This window comes from Nannobrachium achirus (genome assembly GCF_963921795.1).
Source record: "Nannobrachium achirus genome assembly, chromosome: 10".
NCBI classification, from domain to species: Eukaryota; Metazoa; Chordata; class Actinopteri; order Myctophiformes; family Myctophidae; genus Nannobrachium; species Nannobrachium achirus.
Genome location: NC_137819.1, coordinates 49,953,213 through 49,965,712, shown reverse-complemented (window position 1 = coordinate 49,965,712; position 12,500 = coordinate 49,953,213). Strand labels below are relative to the sequence as shown.

General features: G+C 42.0%; 1 protein-coding gene across 1 annotated transcript in view; it reads right to left on the bottom strand.

The window, feature by feature from the left end:
- Nucleotides 1-12,194, bottom strand: part of ndrg1a (N-myc downstream regulated 1a) — a 43,978-nt gene extending 31,784 nt beyond the window's left edge. The window contains exon 1 of the mRNA XM_080734815.1: nt 11,988-12,194. The gene's annotated coding sequence lies outside the window, so the exon portion shown is untranslated. The remainder of the gene's footprint in view (nt 1-11,987) is intronic.
- Nucleotides 12,195-12,500: the final 306 nt, after the last annotated feature.

The window sequence follows — 12,500 nt, the reverse complement described above, 5'->3', positions numbered from 1 at the left end:
TTTCCCACACAACCCTGACTGCACAGAAACACATCCTTGTTCAGTGGAGATCGTCAGAGTCTCCGGTGCCGTTCGCCCCCCCAGCCCCCATCGCCGATTGGCTGAGACGCAAACTAAAACATTTCAGCAGGTCTCAGCCATTTTCAGCAAAGATATTTAATGTAGAATGAAAACAGAAAAGTCACTAGCATAGACTAGAGCCCTGAGGGACTCTACTCAACAACATATAGGGCCATATAGTGGTTAAGACTCCCTGCAAGATGAACCCTACCGACCTGTATGCCAACATGTTGGCAAAGTCGGTCAGTCAACTAGAGCCCGACCAATGCCATATTTTTGGACTGATGCAGATGTTTGGTGATGGAGAGTGCTAGACTACTGATTGCCGATGTTTAACTGATGTAAAATAGGCCTAAGAATAAATACTGGTAGCCTAAATTTCTAAAACTTCTTAACTTCAAAACCTTTTTTTTCCTCTTTATTTTAACCAGTAGTCCGGGGACCACCAGTGGTCCTTGAGGGGTTTCTAGGTGGTCCCCAGCTAAATGATGGAGATTTGGTAACCAAATGGACCCTTAAAAGATCTTTAACTCATGAGTGTAAAATGAAACCAAATGGATCCTTACGGGCAACGACAACAATATCAGTAGGAGCGAGATCATTTAGCGACCTACAACCGGGTCGCGACGTGGTCGGTAGTTTTCAGCGACCGGGTCGCTAAATCGAGCGTCCGGGTTGCTAAATCGAGCGACCGGGTCGCTAAATCACAGACCGCGCCGCTAAATCGACCGACCCGGTCGCTAAATCTACCGACCTGCCTGCAGTTTTAGGTCGGTAGATTTAGCGACCCGGTTGGTACATCTAGTGACCCGGTCGGAAGATTTTGCGCCCCAGTCGGTCGATTTAGCGACCCGGTCGCTCGCTTTAGCGGCGCGGTCGGTGATTTAGCGACGCGGTCGGTGATTTAGCGACCCGGTCGGGAGGTTGCGTTGCAGGTTAGCCTAACTGAGGTAAGGTTACTGAGGTTAGGTTTAGGGTTAGGGTTAGGGTTAGTAGCCCGGTGGTCGGTGGAAGCGACCACCGGTCGGTGGATTTACCTACCCGGTCGCTGGATTAGCGTCCCGGTCGGTGGAATTAGCGTCCCGGTCGGTGGAATTAGCGACCCGGTCGGTGGTTTTAGCGTCCCGGTCGGTGGTTTTAGCGCCCCGGTCGGTCGATTTAGCGACCCGGTCGGTGGTTTTAGCGTTCCGGTCGGTGGTTTTAGCGTCCCGGTCGGTGGTTCTAGCGTCCCGGTCGGTGGTTTTACCGTCCCAGTCGGTCGATTTAGCGACCCGGTCGCTGAAAACTACCGACCACGTCGCGACCCGGTTGTAGGTCGCTAAATGATCTCGCCCTCTCAACAATATATTCAACGCTTTGGGTCCAAGTGGCTAAATGTCATCAAATGGTGTTCTGTGGCTCAAATGTTAAATAAATAATTTAACTAAATAAATAAATGCTTGCAATAACAGTAATTTACTAACTTGACACGAGTCTGACCTAAAAAATTATGTAAAAAAAAACATCTGAATGTCGGGAACATTGGGGAAATGATGTCCGATCTCCGAGGCCGACATCGGAGACCAAAAACTACCGATACATCGGTTCGACCGATACATCGGTCTGGCTCTAGTCCAAACCACTGTGTTCTGTTTGGGTGACAACTCATTGAATGCCCTTTTCAAGATGGCCGCCAAGTACCAGGATGCCACGTTCTTAAATTTCTAGTGCACGGATCAATTTTTAGTGCACGGATCGTGCACGCCCATGCACCATATATGCACCAGATGTGTAGTACTTTTTAACAGATTTCAAACAAAAGAATCCGCTTGGAAATCCGTTCAGGCATTCATGAGATAGAAGCCTTCAAAGTCAGACAAAACAAACACTGCCACCTTCCTAAATTTCTAGTGCACGGATCAATTTTTAGTGCACGGATCGTGCACTAAAAATGCTCATGCCTAGATCATGCACCATATGTGTAGAACTTTTTAACAGCTTTCAAACAAAAAAATCCGCTTGGAAATCCGTTCAGGCATTCATGAGATACAAGCCTTCAAAGTCAGACAAAACAGCCATTTTTGACATTTTGAAAGATGTGTTTGTTATGGGGCTAAACATGCAATTTCACAATTGCGATCATGCCTAATACATTTGAGGCATTTTTTGAAATTTTTTTATAATTTTTTTTTTGAAAAAATAAATAAATATATATATATATATATATTTTTTTTTTTTTCAAAATGGCTTCCAACTCGGGAAACTCGGGCTGTGGCAGCCTGGGACTACTGTAATAACTCGGGAAACTCGGGCCTTTGCAACAATGCCTCTAGGGGCCACTAGAAGGGCTTTTAGAGCAGGGTTGCTCAAAGTTGGTGCCGTGACGCTGGAGTGCATCTCTCCATTCCGACATGTGTCCTTTCCGACACTAACCCTATCTCTTACCCTAACCCTAACCTTAATCTCTATGGAAGTGTTGCCACTCCGACAATAAGAAGTCACTGTCGGAGTGGCGACATGTCGGAAATGGAGCGCGCCCCCCGTGACGCTGACGCCAGTCCATGGGTGCCGCAGAATTCTTTGATAATATTTGGAATTCATCAATATCAATAAACCACTTTAGAACCTCTATGCTTACACCGACTCTCTACACCAAAAATAGCAAATCCACAAGCTCACAACTAGTCACAATGTAACGCGTTGTAGATCGGCTATTTTTGGTGAACATTCCCCCCAGAATAGGGATGCTGGGGTTCAAGAGGTTAAACATCAGTCTTTTCTAATGGAAACGGATATTCTCTCAAGTTTTCCTCCTATAGGCCTACTGTATCTTAGGGGGAAAGATTTGCATATTTACGTAGCATAATAAGATTCTAAAAAATAACAGATTAATGCAGTCGTGCAGTGGATGAAACAGTTTTTTGACCTGAGTCAAATAAGTTTCAGAACCACAGTTTTAGACTCTTTAACCTTGTTTAAATCTACAGAGGTTCGTCATTAGAGATCAAGTGTGAACATCCGGCCCAGGAGGAGTGCAAGAAGAGATATTTCCAAATCACGCCAAGAACGTGCGCACACAGCACACACACATGCACACAAACACACCCTTCTATTAGTTCTCATACTGGGGGGAACAGAAGAGAGACCGGAGCGAGCCAGACCTCACAATAGCACAGAGGAAGAGAGGAGAGAATCAAACAACGGAGTCATTTTTCTGCTGAGAGAGGCCTTCAGAATCATGGCCGTCTTCAACACTGCAGGACCTTTGTCAGAGACGCACAGGAATCGGCCCCCGCTGACATTCCAGAACCATGTGATGTGACAAGAAGACCTCGGTCACTGTGACCACCATGCATTTCATACAACAGGGGAATCTTTTAGAACAGGGATGTCAAACATACGGCCCCGGCCCGCGAGATGATTCAATCCGGCCCCCCAGGCTAGAGCATACATTTCTGAGCATTTAGAAAAAAAAGTAAGTCTCTAGCCTATTCCTGTCAAGAGTTATGATTGTTTTAAGAATTAACCTAACTAATGTCTGTACACTGCAGGCTAGGTTTCTCCCACCTGGCAGTGATTGAGTTGATTGATTGGAATGTTAAGTGACCAGCACTCTCTCTCTCTTTGAAGATGACAGCATTGCTAGGGATAGGGTGGTTGGTCTGGCTATGAATAATACCTGAACATACCTACAATATTCGAACTGTACTCAAAGATTACACATATTAGACATGGAAATTAATGTTGTTAAAAAAAATAACTTATTTAAAAAATATAATAATAATTAAAATGTAAAAGTTTTATTATTCCGATATTTTCTGAATATGCCATTATTGTTCATTACTTTTATTATATTTTTATTATAAAATACAATAAAAATAATTATTGTCCTGCATCAATAATATTTTTTTTAGCCATTTACAAATTATAGCGTACTGGAGACTATCAGGAATTGAATTATTCTATTATCAACTGGTTTATTCTTATTGGCACTTCTTAAAGGAGTAGTTCACCCCCAAAATGCCATGGAGCCAATGTAGACTCATTCCTAAAACAGAAATTTGATTACAATAAATGCATGCCTATTGATTCCGGATGGGGACCCAAATGCATTTGGGTCCCCATCCGGAATCAATGGGGGGAAGTGTACTATTATCACATTTTTGTCTTAGTAATGCGACAAATAAAATAAAAATATATTATTGAACTCAATTCTCCATGGCGTGAGTAATCAAAGAAAAAAAAGTCATTTTGGGGATGAACTACTCCTTTAAACAAATAGCATCTCTCGTACCTAACTGCAACTGTAATACCAATAATGAAAGTAGCTATTTTACTTAATAATGAACACAATTTGTAAAATGATATACTGCTATACTGCTAGCTACAGCAGTGGCTCAGACGACAGGAAGAAAAACAGAGCGAACATGTGCGCGAGTGTGCATGCCATCCGATCCGCGACTGGTTCGGCCCTCATCAAGTCGCCTTTCATCCAATGCGGCCCTCACCCCAAGATGAGTTCGACACCCCTGTTTTAGAACAATGAAAGTATGACCCCTCCTCTGACTGACCACCCCCCCCTCCCCCCATTTATGTGCTGTTGTGTGTCCGTCCGTTTTTAAAAACATTGCCAAGTTTTATGTCAAGTTGAATAGATAGATAGATTGACCTTTATTGATGCCACACAGGGGAAATGCAGTTGTCAGTATGGCTCTATTGCAGTATGAAGTATGCATAATCCATGTAGACATTGGTGCAGCCAGGACAAGAAAGATAGTAAAAGCCTTGTCTAGCCATGAGGCCCATATAGGCCAGGAGCCTATCTCATGTTTCTGTAGTGTGAGGTGGCTTGATGTAAAAGCAGACATCCCACCCTGGAAAAAATAATTTCAGGGAGGTCCGAAAATATATGAACATTGCATATATGCATCATATGATTATGTTCTGCAATATATTCGCCATATATTGGCATATTATGTTCATATATCTTCTCTCCGTCACTCCGTGTGAGATCTATGATCGCTCACAACTCGAGTGACCGGGAGCGGACGCTAATTCTCGAGACACCTGGAACTTCCAGGAGAGGTGGGATGTCTGTACAAGTACATCCTCCTGGACACAATACAATTACACCCTGGACATGACGTCACACTAGTACAGTGGTTCTCATGGTGATACAAAAGCTACAACAGCTACAAAAAGGTTGAGCTGGTTTCAACTTCAGCTACAAAGAAAGAAAGCTACAAATATGCTGTGTAGCATATATGTATCTTTGTATCCTTTGAAGCTGCCAGTGTGAACACAGCATAAGTGGTTCAACCCACCAACCCAGAACGGAGTGCTCATTCATTAAGGAATAAAACCAGTTTGCAGAGTCAGACACACTTCCTCCCTGGCCCTGCCACCTGTTAAACCCATTGGCACACATCAGAACGGTCTGACTGGGCAACAAGCTGACACAACTAGGTCACCTGCTGACTTACTGTGTGTACACTGGGTGATCTCTGACCCTGCCACCCAGACAGGCAGCCTGACAGCCAGCCAGCCAGCCTGACAGGCTAATCTTTTACCTGGCTGCATGGCCCAGAAGAGTAGACTATAACGGATGGAAAGAAGATAGATGACTCAGCCAAGGTGCAAAAGTGGCAGCAGAGAGGGCAGTGGTGTAAAAGTAACAAAGTACATATACACAGGTACTGGGCTTCAGTACAATGTTGAGGCCTTTTTTTTACTTTACCTGAGTATTTACAAATTTCAATACTTTTACTCGACTACATCTCAGAGACAAATGTTGTTGCGACCGTCAGGTCGCACAGTTACTATGAAACCCTCCATCGGCTGTCTGTCAGTCAGTGTAGTTGATTCACAGTTGATCATTGATTAATATAGGTGATGATTTCCCATGAGAAACAGAATGTTACTATTACTAGAACAAACTGCATAGAAGCACCCCTTCTCTAATATATATTTTAACTTTTTGTGGGGTTTTCTCGTAAATTAACGACGGCCTACTTGATCATACTACAGCGTCACACAAAAGTATCAAAGGTAGCAGATTCTCATCTACACCAACTCATCGATCTGCTACTTTTGACACTTTTGGATTTTAATCCTGAAAAGTGAAAAGTAACAGTTTGAGCGAGACGATACACAGCCTTTGTTTGTAACAATGAATCCTGGGTAATCAGAGCTGTGGAATTTTCAATTACGGGGTTAATTTGATAGAGTCCATTACAATCGACAAGCGCACAAATACGTAGTGATGCGAGGCGTGGTGAGCTTGTACGTCTGCTATTTTTGCAGCAGTGGTTAAGCATTTTATCCTCTAGACTTCCATTACAAAGCACTTCCCACAAAATAATTAATTAGGACTCTACCACCACTATACCACGGCTTGCTTATGCAACCATTATTAACCATCTTTCGGTTCCGTTCTATGTTCTTGCACCCTCGTCATTGTGCGTCATGATGAAAATTAAAGCAACAAAAACGTAGGATTATTTGTTTCTAAGAGGGAGTGTCATCTCATCTCACACTGTCGAGGCAGATGGCTTTATTTAAACTGCATGGGCCATGTTGGCTTGCTTGGTGTGTCATTGGCAACAGGGATGCACAGGCGGCAGCAGAGCTCTGTGTGTGTGTGCGTGTGTGTTTCTATACTTGTGGGGACATTGAGAAGTAGACATTGTGAGGACTATTTTCCTGGTCTTCACTGATCCTTATAGTAAAAGACAAAATAGAGATATTTTGAGTTAGATTTCAGTTTTGAGTTAGGAATACTTAATACTTTGTTATGCCGTAATGTCACAAATCTAAAATTAGCCCTATTCACGGCCCGCCCACCTACTTCCGTTTCTCAGTTTTCCCCGGGTGCTGACTTCAATTTAGAAGGGGAAACTATACTGGACTTAAAGCCAACAAATTGTTATTTCTAACGGTAAAGTAAATTATAATGCTTTGTGCCGTTTACTATCTTGTGTTCTTGATCATGCTAGCCGTATTTTATACTTTACTATTCGGAAATTGCATTAAATTTGCGATTTCTGTGCTAACTCTATTGGCTATAGTAGGATTTACCCCTTCAAAAAGGGACTTCAGCACCCGGGGGATGCTGAGTGGGCGGGTCGTGAATAGGGCTAATATAGCCCGTCTACAAGCTCACAACGATGGAAAAATTGCCTTGTAGATCTGCTATTTTTCAGCTGCTGTTCAGCCATTTTCAATGCTGGACTAAAATTGTGATGTGCTCAATATAGTGTGTGTGTGTGTGTGTGTGTGTGTGTGTGTGTGTGTGTGTGTGTGTGTGTGTGTGTGTGTGTGTGTGTGTGTGTGTGTGTGTGTGTGTGTGTGTGTGTGTGTGTGTGCGCGTGCGTGCGTGCCTGCGTGCGTGTGTGCGCAGAGCAGCCAGCTAGCCAGTATTAACTTCCTATGATGTTCCTTCCTCATCTTGCACTTTTGTGTTCCTAGAGAAAGGCTTTGCACATGGAAGTGTCTTAAGTTATGTTCGCTCGTACAACTGTGTCATGCACACAGAAAAAATCACACTCGTGTGAACTGAGCGGTGGTGGTGTGTGTGTGTGTGTGTGTGTGTGTGTGTGTGTGTGTGTGTGTGTGTGTGTGTGTGTGTGTGTGTGTGTGTGTGTGTGTGTGTGTGTGTGTGTGTGTGCCCCCTGTGTGTGTTTGTGTGTGAGTGTGCCTGGCCCATGCCTGGCCTATCCTGAACAACAGCGCCCCTCCCTTAACATGTGTGGTCAGAAAAGGTTACTGCAGGCTACATACCCGGAGACAGACAGACATACACTGCAGGCTACATACCCGGAGACAGACAGACATACAGACAGACAAACAGACAAACAGACAGACAGACCCACACACACGGCCACGTATAGGAGCGTTGTGACCACCGCTCAAAAAGCAGATCTACAAGCTCACGCGAGCTCGTCATTATCTAGGCCTACATGTAACTTGTAGATATTGCTATTTTCGTCTCACGGCAGTCTTGCGATGAAGTATCCTCACTGTCGGGAGGGAACCTCATATGTCCAAAACTGTCACATTTCAGGATTCAAATTCAAAAATACAAATAAGAAACACGTTGCTACGCGCAGCACTTCAAGCTTGTAGATCTGCTACTTTTGTTACTTTGTGTGATCCTGTAGTATGATCAAGTAAGGCATTAATTAACAAAAACACAAAAGTTAAAATATGGAGATAAGAGGTTTCTGCCGGACAACGATATAAACAAAGGATTTTTTAGGGCAGCAAGCTATTCACAGATATAGAACACTGGCCTGGCAGAAGTGACACTGAGTTATGCAATCACAAACAGGAAATAAGGGAAGGATATGGAACTGGTGTGATCGCAGATGGAGAAGCCAAAATGAGCTGCAACAAACCAAACAGTATAAACAAAGGCAAATGCTAGCCAGTGGTTGATATTTATGTTTTCCCAATGGACATGTGCTCGACTGCGTTCGGTAAACACAACCTTATTAGCCTATTTTTGAAACATTTTGACGTCTTCTGACTAAATCTGCCGGAACAATGAATATACTTTTGCCACCAAAGGTGTATCATTTGATGATTCAATAATTGACTTGACTTGAACCAAGTCAACGATATCATTCCTGTATTCTTGGCAACTAGGCAGATATCTTGGTGATATTTCCATCTGATGTCTACAAATATTCACAACGCTAAAACTGATGAACCACAATGAAACCTAGCATCCCTATTCTGGGCAAGTCATATTAGTTAAGTGAACATTCTGCCAACCCTATATCACCTCTGTCGGGTTGAAACCTCATTATGTCCAAAGATTTTACTTTTCAGGATACAGGTTCAAAAGCATGAAAAGCAGCAGATCTAAAAGCTTGTAGATCTGCTACTTTACTACAGACAGCAACAATATAGGGTTAAGTGGTGGCACTAAACCCTACATATTCCATTGACAAGGAGTCCCCCAGGGCTCTATCGTTGGTCCTTTCTTTTATATCCTTCTACATCAAACCTCTTCTACAAAAACAGCCAAATGAATTCTGCCCTACAAAGCCAAAGTGCAGTAACTACGTTGTTGGTCACACACCAATTTATTTGTGTATCCCTGATTTTGGGGGATACACAATTACCTCAAGAACAGATATACAATCAGTGTATATCACTTATGTTGATATTTCATTTGGCTCACCAGTTGGAACACATTTAAAACCAAATTTTCAGTCAATGTTTTGTTCGTAGTTACTGCACTCTGGCTTTGTGGCTAACTGTACAAGTGTGTGTAGCTAGGTCTGCTATTTTCACCAAATCTTCACCCCAGAATAGGGATGCTGGGCTGCATGTGGTTAAGTGATACAACATTCAATCCATAACATCCGGCCAGTCCCAAAAAACTCCACATTTCCCTGTCAGGATGCGAGAGAGAGAAAAACAACAACATATGCGCCTACGCAATTTAGGAGGCGGCCGGGTTTCCATTTTTAGAGTGCTGCTAGGATAAGAGCCAGCAAGGCCATCTTTACACCCTTCGCCATAGGTTTAAATCCACTGACCATCGGACTCAGTCCATCTGTACAAAAAACAATCACTGCTTCTTCCCTAATCTTTGGGAACTGGTTTTAATCTGTCCGATTGTCTGATCTGTCCGGGGGGGTTCTGAAATATAAACAGCAGCAGCAGGATGGTACAGTTAAGCTGGCCCAGCTATACATTTTCAGCAGATTGTTAAGTTATCAAAATGTTAGTGTATGTAAACCTAAAACCAAGACAAAACGTGGGGAAGCAGCATTTAGTTTTTATGCAACACATATCTGGAACAAACTCCCAGAAAACGACATGTCTGTTGCCACTCTCATTTCTTTTAAAACACAACTAAATACCTTTCTGTTTGCCACTGCCTTCTGATTGAGTTACTTTTCTTTTTTTCCCTTTCACTTATGCACTGTAATTGTATCAGTTACCGTTTATTTATTTTGTTTTATGAATCCTAATTGTCATTGTAGGAAACATTGTTTGAAGGAAACAATTAAACAAATAAAGCACATTGAATTGCCTTGTTGTCGAAAAGTGCTTTACAAGTCAAATTCAGTTGTCACCAATGTCAGTATGTGGACAAATGTGTCAGTGGCACGACTTGTCCATGGCATATTCTAGATTTAGTTTTGACATAACATTAGGCTATATAATGTTCTTATTTCAATCACAAGACCCCATTAATGGATGTCAGACTCCAGGTTTTCTTCAGAGTATGTACAGTATGACAAAGATTTACTATGACAGTCATTATGGCACATTAGGAGTCCAATAGTACAGTGTTTTTTTTGTTTGTTTTTGTTTAGTTTTTTTCCCCAAGAACTGCCAAGCCTTGCCGTCTCTCCACGAGCATGCTAGTCAACACACTGAGGGAGGGTGAGTTCATATGGGAGATGTGACCCTATAGAATAGATGAACCCTATGACTCTACAGTCTATGTGGGATCAACACAGTGCTCTAGTGGTTTCCAGTTCCACACAACCACAAAAACCATGTTCTTCCTTGACACTGGTTGATCCCACACATGGTTACATTACATCATGGGATCATCGATCAAATAGCCAGCTGTGTGCTTGACTGCTTACATCAGCTGAACTCACTTCATTTGCCAGAGGTTTTAGCCTAATAGTAGTGTTTTAATGGGTGTAGGATTGATTGATTGATTGATTGAAGAATTTATTAGAAGTTTGCAATAGAAAAAAGTACAGTTTCATGACAGTACAAATCACTGGTACAAGGTCAACTAAAAGGAGATCCTAGAAAGCCGAGGCTTATTTCCACAGGAACCACACTTTAAGTATCTCATATAACATTGAAAGACAGACGGATAGAACATAGTACTTTATCTAGGATAATATCAGTTTCAAAAGCATAACATCAAATAAAGGAGACAAACTATTCCTTTAAATGGTAGCTCAAGGGTTGTAACAAAATGTTATTGTTGTGAAAATGCATAGTTGTAAAGTAACTTTTAACCTCCCCTGACCTTTCTGACCATGTATTTTTGCATAGTGTCATTCAATGTTATGAGTTAAAAAAGGATCACAATTTAAATAGTCTTATCCTTTTAGTTGACCTTGTATCAGTGAACTGTAGCCTACTGTCATTAAACTGTACCTTTTTCTGTGCAAATTTTCTAATACATTCTTCAATCAATCAACTGTAAAGTACTGTGCCTTTACAATTTTACTTTATTGGAGTATTTCCAATTATCTGTAGGCTGGCCTACTTTTACGTATGGCCTACTCATCTATTATCTCAGAGGCAAATATTATACTTTTCCTCCATTACAGTAATTTGACAACTTTAGTTACTATAGTTACTTTATAGATTTTGATAATTATTACAAAACATAGGCCTACATTAACCACTTCAGCCCTGTATACATTTTGGCCATTTGAAAATAGCTGAAAGTTTGTTTTACATTTGAAAACTTGAAATGGGACATATTCTTTTAGTACTTTGAACGATACCAATACTGTTGAAGCCTACTTTTACTCAGGTAAATTTAGAATTCTAGACTTTTACTTGTATTTCTACATTGCAGTATTGATAGGCCTACTTTTAAGTAAAACATTTGAGAACTTTTCCACCACTGCCTGTTTGTGTTTGTAGTGTACTCGGGTCACGTGTGAAAAAGCAGCATGCTTTCGTCTCTAAGTAATATATAGGCCAACTATTTATATCAGTTTGTTTGCATGACTTATAGCCTAATAAATTACTTTATCAATTTGTTGACATTCACAAGGAATGCAAGACCGACCAACGCCTCTGACACTGGAGCGAAGGCGTTTTTATTAAAAGCAATAAAGCAGCAACCCAACGTTCGGATAAACAACAGCAGTTGACAGTTGACAAACAAAAAAACATCCCTGCAAAATTGCAAATAAAACTCGAACAAAGTTAAGTAGAAACTTTACCTGTAGTTTTTTATTTATTTATCGTAGCTTCTTCTATCTTCAACAAGCAAAAGCAAGTGAGTCCTCCTCGAAAACAAACTTTTTCTTGTGTCAGTAAAAGTGTGCGTGTGTCTCTCTCTCGATCAGTCTCAGTATAATATTATAGACGGAGCGTCTCTTTCCTGCTGACAATGCGTTCCTTTATTTACTACGTGCAGTTCAGTGACACAGTGCTGTGCGCGGATGTATCAGGGAATGTTATAAAGGCTTGGGGGGCGCGGCTCCCTCAGTCCCTCTCACGTACTGCACAGTGCAGTGTTGGGCAATACAGGCTGATGTTAGATCACTGGACGGCTGCTTCTATTGTCATGCAGTTGCATGCGACAGGCCTGATGACACCTCAGTGTGATTCTCTCAACCAGTTGTGGACTGGACTAAGTGGTTCCCAAACTGCGGGTCGGTCCCCAAATTATGTTGGGGGTTCCCCAGCTGATTAGCTTACTGCAACATTGTTTTCTCGCTCAACAGTAAACA